The sequence below is a fragment of the Saimiri boliviensis genome, chromosome 4 (genome assembly GCF_048565385.1).
Source record: "Saimiri boliviensis isolate mSaiBol1 chromosome 4, mSaiBol1.pri, whole genome shotgun sequence".
In the NCBI taxonomy this organism is placed as follows: Eukaryota; Metazoa; Chordata; class Mammalia; order Primates; family Cebidae; genus Saimiri; species Saimiri boliviensis.
Window position 1 is genome coordinate 26,661,134 of NC_133452.1, and position 12,353 is coordinate 26,673,486.

Sequence of the window (12,353 nt, forward strand, 5' to 3'; positions counted from 1 at the left end):
TCCCAAGTTGTGTTTGCTCATGTTACGTATCATAGAATATCCACCATGAGCCATCAAAGGCTTCTTTCTAAAAAAGGTCCTAGCATTTTTGTTCCATCTTATTATCAACGGTGTCGGTTTAGGTTCCTGAGTCTAATTCTGATTCATTCTTTTCTGACAAAAGTATCCTCATCAGCATCTGTGTGAGAAATCCTTACTCACCCCATTCCAAAAAGAACACTTGAAAATCTCAGTTAAAAAAAGGGAAGCCCCAGCAAGGCAACATTGGATGGAAGAGTTCCTTTTCCCCCTTCTTACTTATTTCTCCAATAATTAAACTATTTTTTTTTTCCAAAGAAAGACAACAGCTCCTAGTCTGCTTTCAATCAATATTTTCTTCTCTTTTGAAACAAAGCTCCTGAAAGGCATTTGCTGCTCCCAACCAGGTGGGGGACTCTGAAGGATTTTTCTCTTTTCTTTGGGAATCCCCCTTAGGATATTCATGGCATTATCATTCATCACTCTAATCTACTTCTGAAAGAAGGCAATTGACAAAAGCAACAGGAGTCAATCTCATTGTTGCAATTTTCCTGAGCAACATTACTTTTTCTTCTTTTATGAGTGTGTGTGTGTGTGCATGTTTGTGTGATAAAGAGATTATAAAAAGAAATCTTTTACCTTTGAAAAGACTAATTGCCTAAGGTTTTATGTAACAGGGAGAAAAACTGTCAAAGTCCAAGTCTCCCTCTCCTCACAGCAACATATCCCCCCCACCGCCGACCCCCCACCGGGATGGGCAGAGGTTTGTTTAGGGGGTCTTTGTAGTTTTCAGAATATCATTGCCTGCTGCTCAAGCACCATGGACAGATGCCAGACAGGCAAGGGAGCTGGCTTTCCAGCAGCATCTCACTCAAAGTACAGGTTCTTTTTGCAAAAGAAAGAAAAAAGACTTTCTAATAAGTTACTAACTTGGCAAACTACGTACATGCTAGACAAAAATTACAATTATTTACATTAGGCACAGCAAAGTGAAGGCAATTCCCCATTTATAATGTTAAATTAAATTTAGCCTAAAGCTACTGCTTACATATTTGAAATTCAGCCTAAAGAGTACATAGTGAATGGTAACCTAACTGAATGTGCAAAATGTGCAAACAGATTGTTACCTACTCTTCTATCAATCACCAAGTTTAGGCCAGTCAAATGTGGCCAACTATTGAAACCACATTCAAATATGAAGAATGCCAAGGTGTAATCAATCTGGCTATTTCTATACTTCTCTTTCACTTCTGTTTTCTACACATCAGCTTTCCTTTTTTTGGGGGGTGGTCCAAAAATCTTTGATCACGTGGCAGGGCCAGAGTCTCTCTGAACCTACTCTGGTTGGGGCTCTCTGGTTAACAAATCATTCTTTACTGAATCAAAGTCTGTTAAATTTATTTTGCCTATGGTTTTCCTTTTAACAATACATAAACAGAGTTCATTTTTCCCCTTCCTCTTTATCTCATCAAACCATCAAACATTTCCCAATTTCCTGGGTTCTATTTTGAGCAAAATAAATTAATCACCCAAGGTCATATACTCTCAGGACTTGGTTTTGAAATGTAAAAAACTTTAGATTTAAAAATTCGGGTTTTAAATTTCAGATTTCAAAAATGGCTGCAGTGCCTGGCCCAGCCACCCTGATGGTCCGTGCCCCCAAGATGACGGCCATGAGAATCCTCTCATGCTTCAACCCCTTTCTGGACATCCAGGACAAGAGGGTTGGTTGGTGCCCGGAGCGGGTAGACCCCAGGCAGGGGTCCAGGAGTGAGACTCATGGATACCAACTCTGCCAGGGAGGGCAATATCTCCCTCTGGTGGTGGCCTCCAAGCTTGCTGACTGCTTCATGTAATGTTCTCATTAATTGGCTCAGGGGACCAGCATAGGCCTTGGAGCTCCCAGAGAAACAGGAGGCATGGCCAGCATGACTCTGAAAGGACATCGTTTTAAGTGTTTATGTCCATTTGCACCACCTTCCACACATCAACATGTATTGATGGCAGAGTTCTGGATTAGAGACCAATGGAGCTAGCATGGTACCATGGAGCAAAATTGGCAGAAAGGCAGAATAAAAGGAGTAAGAAAGGACCTTGTGAAGTAGGCAATCCTGGGGGGAGGGGAGAAATGAATTTGAGAAGCTTGTATTATGCTATAAAGGGAAAAGGGAAGCAAATAGCTTAGTTATTAGCAGGTTATGAAAATATGTAACCTACCCAAGAAATTTGCCTCTTTAGAAAAGATGGCTACAAAAATCAATTTTTACCTCAAAGGAAAGATTATTATCTAGAGTTTAGGGGTAAGAGCACCTTGGCAAAGAAGGCATTTGGGGGATGGTGGGTAGTCCCCTTGGATGTATACTTTACAATTAGGGACAGCTGGCCTGCACACATGCACGTGGTGATGTTACACTGCTTGTGTGCTGTGGTTTGGTGGAGGACAGGGTCTATTTGACTAAAAATTGCAGTTCGTGGACTGCTCAGCTTGAGCCTCAGGGTGTCCACACCCCAGCCTTTCTCTCTTACAACCTGATATTCTCAGCCCTGCTTTTACCACCTCACACTTAATTCTCATAACGTTCTGGAGTATAATAAAAACCCAAAAAACACTACTAATTGAGAAGGGCTGTCTGTTTACTAATTTCTGGGGTTTATATGAAAGTACCATCAAGCACAGAGAAACCGAACAGACTGAGAAATACCTCCAACATTCTTTGCGCTGTGGCCCCCAACTGATTCTTCACACAGTTGCCAGAGTAATCTTTTAAAACCTCAAATTTGATCTATATAAAATCTTTCCAACGTGGCAAAGGCCCCAGAATGCCTTTATGATTAAATTGAGAGACCCCCTAACTTGGTATCTAAGGCCTTCATGCTCTGATGTCTGACTGCATTTCCCTTTCATCTTCCCCCAGTCTCTACCTAGCATCTGTGCCAGAGGCATATCAAGGAACTCACAGTTTATTTAGTATTCTGGGCTTTTCCTCTATCACCTATACGTATGCTGTCAAATACAGTAGCTACAACATGGATGTGGTTATTAAGCCCTTGAAATATGATTAGCCTAAACTGACATGTGCTGTAAGTGTAAATGCCAGATTTTGAAGATTTATTTTAACACAAGATAAAGAATATAAAATACTTTTATAATTTAAAAATATTGATTACCTGTTAAATGATCCTATTCAGTGTTTCCTGAATTAAAGAAGATATACTATTAAGTTCACACTTTCTTTGAACTTCTGTTTAATCTGGTTTGCATTTGTGGCTTGCATCATATTTCTGCTGGACAGTACTGGTCTACAGCTATGCCCATGCTCCCTCAGCCAAGACAGCCCTTTTTCACTCCATGAGATAGCTCCTCCCCATCCTGTAAGATGCAGCTTCAGCATCAGCCCTTGTGGGAAGCCTTCCCAGCTGAGTCAATGCTCCTGACCTTATCTCTATTTTAAAAGTTAGCATAATACTTTATTTGCAATTACCTCTTCAGGTGTTAAGTTTCCTCCTTCACTATCTTGAAGGAAAAGATCCTTCCTCCAATATTTCAGCATTAATTACTGCCATTCTGTGAATGCTTGCTTAATAAAATAAATGCCATTTCAAATTGAACATCAGTGGTAGGCATTCATTTATTCTCTAACATATATGTAATGAACGCTTGTTATGCACTGTGAGAGATGTTAAGATGAAATATTATAATCTCTTGTATCTGCATAATTTACTACAGTTTACACAATACTATTATATCCAGTAACTTTAAGGAACTTTTGCTGGGTGGCAGTTCATTTATTTTTATGCCTATTTGTTAGATGAGGATGCTAAAGCCAGAATGTAACTGACCTTCCCAAGGTCTTCCATATGTGATGGGATTAAGCCAACATTTTAATTCAAGAATAGGAGATGTGAAAGTTAATTGTGCATTTCAGAAGCAACAAATGGTTCTTCACAAATGGTTCTGAAAGGCTAAAACAAAGAGGGGCAAAATGTAAAATTGGAGACAAGTTGAGTCAAACTTTTTTCTGCTGGTTAATATTTCTCAAATGTCAGTTATTCTCTTACTGTCTTCATGAGCTTCCCATATCTAAGAACAAATTGTGCTATTATTTGCTTAGTATTTTGAAAATGAATTCTAGGTTGACTCACTTATTTTACTGACCAACTAAGTCAGGCATCCCCAAACTGTGGCCCGCGGGCCGCATGCGGCCCCTTGAGGCCATTTATCCGGCCCTCCCCGCCGCACTTCAGGAAGGGGCACCTCTTTCCTTGGTGGTCAGTGAGAGGAGCACAGTATGTGGCGGCCCTCCAACGGTCTGAGGGACAGTGAACTGGTCCCCTGTGTAAAAAGTCTGGGGATGCCTGATCTAAGTAATAGTATCCATGGTTTGATACATATATATTATTATTAAAATGCAACAATATAATGACATATTATTTGTCTTATTAATGCATAAGCTATTCTTAATATACAACAGTTAATATACTAATATTAATCATATTAGTACAATATGATTAATGAGTAAGGTATAATAATATAAACTATAATACATAAGACCTTATGTTACAACTTATCTCACACATTATAGTTTTACTTTAATATGTATTTACATTTTTAGTAATACATAGTAGAATAAGTATAATAAGTATATTAAGTGGTAAAACCATTCATCACTATGCCCCTAAAATAATTCCATGTATCAATAGCAGTATCACACCTTCCACTGGGAAACTGCTAGGGACATTAGCAAACCATTAAAGAATCTTAAACTTTCACAGGTTAGAATTTAATTAGATTTTAAACCTAACCAGGTTGCTACTTTAGACATATAGAAGCCAATCTTCTCGTTTGAGGGTAAATGGAAAGAGAGTGATGAGATGTTATCTCTAGTCAATTGTGAGTTAGGAAAGTTCTATGAGCTTGGGATCACATTTTTAATTACTTTTAAAATAAAAGACACTAAGACTGTGAAATGTCCCATCGAATCTGATGTAATATCAGTTTCTCTCACTGAATGCTGAAGCCTTGTAAATGGAACAGATTCCATATGAAATAACAACCACAGAAACCCACAAATTTCCCCCTTGACTCTGGTCATAGATCCTACAAATTTTTTTTTTCTGAGATTCCAGAAAGGAGAGGCATTAAACAATGGAATTATGACAAAAGGACTAAGAAAACAAACAACTCTATGGCATCGCCTCAGTCATCCTTTTCTGTGGAGGGTGGTCTGTGGGGAAGATGTTATCTGCTGAAAGAAGAATGATGAGTTGTCACTGTCATGGTGTTTCAACTCATTTGAGACACAAATAATGACACCACAGCAGAACCCTGGTAAAGGAGGGTATGGCAGCATTAATGATGGTCTATAGATTCTGGTGACTTGGAAAGCATAAATTGCAAATGTGAAAATGTCCATTACATGATAAAATATATACTTTTTCCAGTAAGCTGCACCTACCTGTTCATGATAGAACCCCAGAGAAGGTGAAGGAGAATTGACAAAAAGCTGTAGGACTGCTTTGTTGGGATTCCCAACTTGGGATATATTAGATGTGAATGCATCTTTCATCAAAAAAGAAACTAAAAGGTTAGAAAAGCAGAATACAATTACACAATAAGATAGTGTCAAAGCCAGAATTATAACTTAAGTCTCTTCAAACCAATTCCATTTTGGAGGCAAAGGTCCTCCAACATGAATAGTAAGTACAAATTCTTTCACGTGCTTTGTTCAGATTGCAAGAAACAGAGCTTCTTTCTTCACAGTGCCTTCAGGCCAAGTCCAAGGGTACTCCTGGAGCCAGGCCTTGCCCCTGCAGAAGCCCAGGACCCACTTAGGGCCATATTCTGCCTCTGGCTTGGGGAGTCACAGTTCCTCCCACTGGCCCAAATCTGGGTTTCTATCACGGCAATCGCATGATCGGGCACTGCCAAAAAGATCTTAGCCAGGTGTCCTTCAAAGCAGTGTTTCATGTGGCCACAAAAGCAACATTTGCCTTTCACAGAGAATAAGAACTGAACTCTTAAATTTAAAGTGAGTTGGCGTTTTATACTTGACATCTTGGAAATGAAAAGAACACATTTTTTAAAAGCTAGCTCCACACCTACACAAAGGAGCAGATGAAGGTTACTTTCATTTTCCCTGTTTCCCAGGCCACGCCCAACTTGGGGCCAATTCATCACTTTTGTGACAATAATTTCTTCATTTGGTTTTGAGCTTTCAATAGTCCCAGAGTCCAAGCCCCCTGAGTCCCTCTCGTTTGTCCAAGTAAATGCCATCCCACCCTCAAATGGCCACTCAGTCCTCCTGTGGTCCTGTGGCTGTTTGATGCCGATGCCTGCCTGTAGACTCTGCTGGATTTGGTGTTGGGATACTTGCTCTACCTGTACATGGCAATCATGGTCCCTGTCCCACACACAGTCCTGCTGAAGGCCACCACCTCGCTCAGCCACTGCTGGAGAGACAGCCTTACTTAGCCACATTTTGTACAACTTAACTCCATCCCCGTCTTGGCCACAACTGACTGGTCTGAGGTGGGTGCTTCATTCAAGAATAATCCAGTCTATACGTAAACAGGTCTGTGCAGAAAAATAACAAAATACCCCCTCGGGGGCCTAAAGTGGTCATTGGAGGTCACAAAGAACAGGAAACTATGAGAGAACCAAATCTAAGAGGCCAGGGCAGAGATTTTCAAAAGCATGTTCCAAGGCGTCTTGGGGTTCTGAGGGGGTAACGCAGGGCCGGGTGCAGGAATGAGGAAAGGTCCGAGTGGGAGGGGCTGAGGCTACTGCCACTTTGCAGTTCAGTTTTTATCAGCTTTAAATACAAGATGGTACTTGAAGAAAGAGTTTCACATTTAAAAGTGTTTGAAATCACTACAGAGAAAGATGAAATAGAAACAGGAGGTTAAGGGAGGTAGATAATAGATACCTAACAGATAAAGAGGAATGAGCGAGCTTGGGGGAAATTGCTGAGTCACATTAAGGACAATGAGGTGACAACCCATGCTTTTCCGTTCTTCCTGCAGCTCGGCCAGTCTGCCGCTCCAGCTCCTCCTGGCCTCTCCTGGGTCACTGTGCATGTGGATCCAGATAGCAGATGCTGCTAGCCCATCCCCAGCTCCTCCAAGACCCAACCCTTATGGTCACTAAAGCTCTGGTTTTTGCATCAAAAGAACCCTGTTGAAAGAACCCTAAAATAGCAGTCAGGGATTTCCATGTTGAAAAAAATTTTACCCCAAAGAGATCAAGCTCTTTTGGCCTGCATTTGGAGGATGTGACCTTTGGTAGCTTATTGGAATATGTTAAGCCCTAAAAGCCTATTTTTGTGCTCTTGCTTTTTCAATTTTACAATCTCTTAGATCCAAGAGTTTAGAATTTTCCAGACCCCAGGCTGGAGGACACTTAAAGGTATGGCTCACTGGTGCTTTCTGACACCTTCCTCCTGATGCCAATAGGGCCAAATGGGGGTGCAGGAGGGACAGGGGCAGGGGCTAATGGCTTCTCTCCAGTATCCACGCGGGACCGTGCTGGGCTGTTTCCTAAACCACTCTCAACACTTCGTTCAGGGCCTAGGACATAACAGGCACTGACTAAGCATTTGTTGAAAGGGTGATTGACGGGCTACATGTAAAAATTCTTGCTTTCGAGAACAACCTTCCTACTTCGAAAACATGTTTTATCTTTGTTCAGGAGTCTTAATTTCATGATAGAAGTTCAGACAGTGAATCATCTTTAGGGCAGGGGTGTCCAATCTTTTGGCTTCCCTGAGCCACATTGGGAGAAGAATAATTGTCTTGGGTCACACATAAAATATACTAAACACTAACAATAGCTGATGAACTAAAAAAAAAAATTACAAAAAGACTCAATGTTTTAAGAAAGTTTATGAATTTGTTTTGGGCCACATTCAAAGCTGTCCTGGGCTGCATGTGGGCTGCAGGCCACAGGCTGGACAAGCTTGCTTTAGGGCATTAGGTTCCTTATAAAAATAAGATGCTTGGTGGCCTGCCCTGATATCCCAGAGTTTCCTGAGAGAGGATGTGAACTAGCTATGCCTCGCTAACTCCACTCATTTTTTAATGGCCACATAAGTAGACTCTACACAATTTTTACAAAATTATGCTAATTCTGAGGCCTACCTATTTTAAATTCAATAAAATTTAACTGCCTATATTTTCACTTCCAAATACACATACTGAGATAAAAGTCTGGTAAAAATATTTGCAGCAGCTGTAACAGAATTATTTGGCAATGATCTAATGCAAAGAAAAATATTTCTTGAATCAAAAAGTGAAGAAGAACGGAATCTAGAACTACCATTTTAAGGCAAGCCTGAACAGGTGCAACTCTTGTGATTAGACCCAAGCACTTCTATAAGACAAACAAGTGGATAAATGTTGAAACAGAAGTCAGAGAACACTGATGACTGGTTCTCTCTATTATAATTACACAAGATTCACCAGCAATTAAAAATGATCTCTTTGCAAACAAGCAGCTTTCTCTGAAACAGATCTGGGGCATTTTTTTTTTTTTTTAATTTGTAAAAACTGATTCCCTTAATCACAGATGTGCTGTTTAAAAAAATTGTTTATCTGTTATTGACTACAAAATAATTATAAAAATAAATATGCCAAAGAGAGAGTAGAGGCATATTACATTAAAATATATACAAATTTGCCTCTAGAAGTGGGACAGAAACAAGGAAAAGCAAGGCAAAGTTGCCCCGTACAGTTTGGAGTCTGGGGAGAGGCAGTCAAGAAAGAAAACTCTGTTTTCCAATACCTGAGTTGTAAGCAGAATCTTTTACTTTATTGTATGTAACATTTGCTTCTTGGAGCTATGGGTGTTTTTCTCATTATTAAATAAGCTGCTTCTTATGGACAAATAAAACTAATAACATCAACAGAAGATGCAGGAAAAAGTCACTTGTAGTTTTAGAATCTTGTCAGTGACAGTAAAGATTTCAATATCCTAGTTCTTAAAAGAAGCAAAATAAAGAATCCCTGGCATATACTTTAGGAACTTCTGCTTACTTAAAGCAATGGCAATATTTAATTATTGAGGGCAAAAATGACTTTCGGTCAGTCATTTATTCATTCAACAAGCATTTACTGAATTCCTCTTATGTGTGAATTATTTGAGGCAAAGGGGCTTGAACTTCCTCCTCTTCCCCTTCCTTGTAAGATGTCTAAGACATGAACCTGATTAACTACAATATAAAATGGAGGACAGGAATGAAACATTGTTGGGAAAATTTGGGGGGTCAGGGGAGAGTTTCTCACTGGGCAGACAAGGGAAGGCTTTCTGGAAGAGGCCACACTTCAGCATGAAGGACAGTGGATTTGAACAGGCGGAGACAGACGGGAAGACTACAGCAGACAGGAAACGCAAGGCTGTTGGGAAATGGTGGAGTTTGCCAAGAACCTGCTGTAGACAAAGGATAGTGCTTGGAATTAAATCTGAGAAAATCTACTGGGCCCCAAGCAGGAAGACTTTTCACTTCCATGCTGGAGAGTTTTAACTTTATTAAGTGGGCAATGGGCAGTTGGCAAAGGGTCTTGAGGCAGAGAATGGTTTAAGAGATGTGGTTCCAGAAGAGTAATATGGCAAATGTGCACAGAATATATTAGAGGGGGAAAACGGAAGGCAAGGAACCCCGCTGGGATAACATTACTATGGTCTAAGTGTCAGGGACTGAGAACAGCTGTAGGGGCAGGAGGGATGGAAACCAAGGGCAGATTCAGAAAACACTGAAGACAAATGTTGCTATGGCAGAAAGGAAGGGAGAAGGAACATGTATTTACTGAGGACCTACTACAGTACTCACAGCACTAAACATGTAGAATGAACATACATCCTGTTTTGCTTGGCACAGTTTAAGATTTTGCCTTATTTGGGGGGGTCATGGAATAATCATTAACGATAGCCATGTTCACTCTCAGTGTGTTCTGGTTTGGATAATACATTACACAACCAAATTTTAATATACTTTTCCTCTCTTATTCCTCCAAAAAATTCTCTGTTTAGACATGAAGAAGCTGAAGATCTGAAAAGTGAGTAGCCTAATGATGGTAGGTGGCCGACCTGGGTTTAAAGCCAGACCTACGGAGTTCCAAATCCTAGAACCTCCTATTATTCCTGGTTTCCTGCCCTCAACTTAATGGCAGGTCGTGGGGGGCACTGAGGTGGGAAATGCCCACTCAAGAAAATAGGGATCTTGAGAAGAGTAAAGGTACAGTGAAAGATGAGGAGTTCTGGTTTCGATGTGTGGCCTTAAGGTGCTGGAAGGACACTGAAGCAGTTGGTGACATTAGCTACAACTCAGGAGCGAAATCACACTCTAGTTACAGACTTGTGTGCCTTCCAAATCAACAGATGCAGGAGTTGAAACCCTGGGACCAAATGATATCACCAAGCATGAGACTGCGGGACAAAGGTCACAGCTCAGACGCCTGCAGTGGCCAGGCAGGTAACAGCGACCAGGCAGGGCAGGCAGGAGACATTCGGGAGGAGCAGAAGGTCTTGTGAGGACTATCTTAATTTCCCCTAAAAATTATTTGCAATTTTAAATGGCAATAATACAGCCCTTACAATGGTAGTCTCTCTCTCCCTCCCTCCCTCCCTTCCTTCCTCCCCTTCTACGGAGTCTTGCTCTGTCGCCCAGGCTGGAGTGCGGTGGTGTGATCTTGGCTCACTGCAACCTCCACCTCCCGGGTTCAAGTGATTCTCTGGCCTCAGCCTCCCAAGTAGCTGGGACCACACAGGCACATGCCACCATGCCCAGCTAATTTTTTGTAGTTTTAGTAGAGATAGGGTTTCACCATGTTAGCCAGGATAGTCTCGATCTCCTGACCTTGTGATCCACCTGCCTCAGCCTCCCAAACTGCTGGCATTACAGGTGTGAGCCATCACGCCCGGTCAGCAGTCTGTTTCTTAATTACAGCCGGTGACTAGACTGATTTTCAGTAATTTAATTTAAAGTAAATCACAATTTGCTTATAGAAAATAGATATTCTGTTAAAGAGAAGGCTCACTGATAGACCAGAACATTATAAATTGTAGTCATTCCATTTTTGTTCACTTTTTCATCATAAGAGGAACTTCAAGTGAGAGTCTTTTTTTAAAAATGCAGTTAAGTTTCTATTAAAATTACTAGCTACATTCGAGTACATCAAACCAAACTGCAGTGCATTTTTACTGTCTTAAAAACAGACAAATATAATTCAGACCCCAATGCCATAAGCATGAAGTGGGGCTGGGGAGGGAGATGGGAAGAGAGGTATAAAGCCTTGGAGGGCAGAGCACTTCAAAAAGCAATACCCCCAAACTTCACGTTATTTACATTTGAAAAATAATTCATTAACGGAAAACGGAGTTACCAGGCTTGTCATTGTTTCAAACTCCCAACTGCAAGGTAATAAACATCTGGAGCCTTCAAAGGCCTAAACCAACGGTTTGCAAACTTTTATCAGTATCCGAACTACCTAGACTTGTTTACCTGGAGGTCTCATGACAGCACAGATTGGGAGGCCACATTTTGGAACGTTCTGATTTAGTAGGTCTGGGAATGGATTGCGAGAATTTGCATCTCTAACCAGCTGCCAGTAGATGCCGATGCTGCTGGCCCAGGGACGACACTTTGAGAACCATGGCTTGACACACCAGTGGGGCTGCTAGACGGAGGCTGGCTGGCTTCTGCCTTTTTCAGAATTACCGTGGAGCACAAACATCCACCAATGCTCTGTTTCTCATGGCACTCTGGAAAATGATTCAATGACACTGCTTCGAACAGAGGTCCAGCTTTTTGCCTCATTGTCTGTGTTCTGAATCCAACCTAGTTTAATATTTTGGAAAATGTTACCCTTTTCTGTACTAAGCAAAGTAAATATTTTGTCAGTTGTTAAGGATGAGCTGCAGAGTAAGACCTGAAGATGTATCCAAATTCAGCAGGAAGGCTTGGAGCTAGCTGCTTTGGAACTTTCTCCAGATTGTGATTTGTAATGTATTTCAGAAGCCAGCCGAAATACCAACCACTTGATCTATTAAGAAAAGGCTGAATGAACCTTTTCACGGCAGAAGATATTTTTTCCACACCAACTCTCATTACATTTGGCAAAAAACGGAGAAAGGGGGGACAGAATGCTTTTCTGTCAATAGGATTTCATATGAATATTGTTCTTATATAAAGAAATTGGTAGCAGAGAGTTTTTAAATGGCCGGAAATTTTTAGCAGTCCTCTAGTTTGTCAACTGCGAAAACTAAGGCCCAAGGAAGGTCAATGTCATTTGCTAGAAAACCAGACAGCGGTGGAGCTGAAATAAAATTCGCAGGCTCTGGA

General features: G+C 41.0%; 1 protein-coding gene and 1 long non-coding RNA gene across 3 annotated transcripts in view; both read right to left on the reverse strand.

Annotated features, from left to right (window-relative positions):
* The window catches only part of LOC141584250 (uncharacterized), a 29,651-nt gene extending 25,734 nt beyond the window's left edge, over positions 1–3,917 (reverse strand). Inside the window, exon 1 of the long non-coding RNA XR_012517167.1 lies at positions 3,859–3,917. This is a non-coding gene — a long non-coding RNA (uncharacterized LOC141584250). The remainder of the gene's footprint in view (positions 1–3,858) is intronic.
* The window catches only part of AIG1 (androgen induced 1), a 250,458-nt gene that overhangs the window by 96,390 nt on the left and 141,715 nt on the right, over positions 1–12,353 (reverse strand). The gene's annotated exons all lie outside the window — the stretch shown is intronic.